Raw genomic sequence first — 1,448 nt, 5'->3', positions numbered from 1 at the left:
AGTTGCTGTATCTTTCTGGACCATAGGTGACCAATGTGTAAAATGGGTTAATGGTGTCAGCCTTGCTTGCTCATGGGGTTATTGTGAGGCTCACATGGCAGATGTAAGAACATTTTGAAAAACACCACAAACAATGTGCGTCTTCCTTCTAATAAGCAGAGAAGAATTTGGGCTTGCTTCATATAGACCAACCTCCCCCTTAGCTTTAGGATGCCTGCCGCCTCCTACCCACCTTCTCCTCAGTCAGTCATCGGATTTGGAGTCTGCAGACACAGATATGAACCATATCCTGGCTCTTAATGTGTGTGTGAGACTGCAGGTAAATATCGCTATATTTGAACCTCAGCTTTTTCTTCAGTAGAATAAAGATTCTCATCCCTCAGCAATTTAGCCACATAAAATCATGTGTGGAGACAGCCCTTTTTGAAATTACAAAGCACTACACAGGTTGAAATTCATGTGATTAAGATGACTGATTGCCCATCATCCTTCTCTTCTGATGCCCAAACAATTGGGACAAGCCATGGGACGTAGATCTCTCACCCACGCTGGCCCCAGGAGCTCATGGTTGAGACCATAGTCCTCCTTTACTCAGCATGACAGTGGCCAAGGCATAGGGTAGAAGGACATATCCAAGACTTGTTTTCTTTTGTGCAGCGCACCAACTAAAGGGGTCTATCAGTCAGGTGTATAGAACAAAGGACTATTTGCTTCTCGTGTCACAGTCTGAAGCAGGGTGGGGAGAGAAGGCGGGGGGGGGGGGGTTTGAATGCTTTCATCCCATGGCTCTACCACACCCTCAGGCCTCAGGATCCTCTAGTTCATTCTATGCATTCAGCCTATTGGTGAGTGAAAGGAGAGAGTCTAGAGGACTCTATGGGAAGGTTTAGAGGTCCATCCTAGGGAAGGGGTACATCATGTCTACCTGCAGACATAGGCCAGAACTCAAGGACATGGCCTCATCTAACTTTAAGGCAAATGGGAAATGTAGCCCAGTCATGTATCCAGGAGGAAAAAGAGAAATACATATATTGGTGAGCCCTAGCAATTTCTGCCAGAATGGAATCCTTTAGGATGATTTAAAGATATTTAAATTAGGATCAATTTTCCTTGGTGCATAGCCAGTGACAATAGACTAAATCTAAAAGATATTAGGCATTATTCAAAGTAAGTGTGTATGTGGGCACACACACATGCATATTCCACACCTAATGAATGGGTGAAGTTCTTAGGATTATGTGTAAATAAGTCAGCTTAAAATGTAAACACATTTCTTATAAAACCAGAAGAAGCTGTAGAGTTTATCAGTTAACATAGAAGATTTGGAGTCTGATAGCCTGGGTGCAAATCCCAAATCACTACTAACTAGCTGAATAACTTTGATAAAGTCACTTAATCTAGTGGCTTTCAAACACTATTGGATATGCATACATACATATATATATATA

This window comes from Suricata suricatta, chromosome 1 (assembly GCF_006229205.1).
Source record: "Suricata suricatta isolate VVHF042 chromosome 1, meerkat_22Aug2017_6uvM2_HiC, whole genome shotgun sequence".
Lineage (NCBI taxonomy): Eukaryota > Metazoa > Chordata > Mammalia > Carnivora > Herpestidae > Suricata > Suricata suricatta.
Note: the sequence above shows the minus strand (reverse complement) of the source record.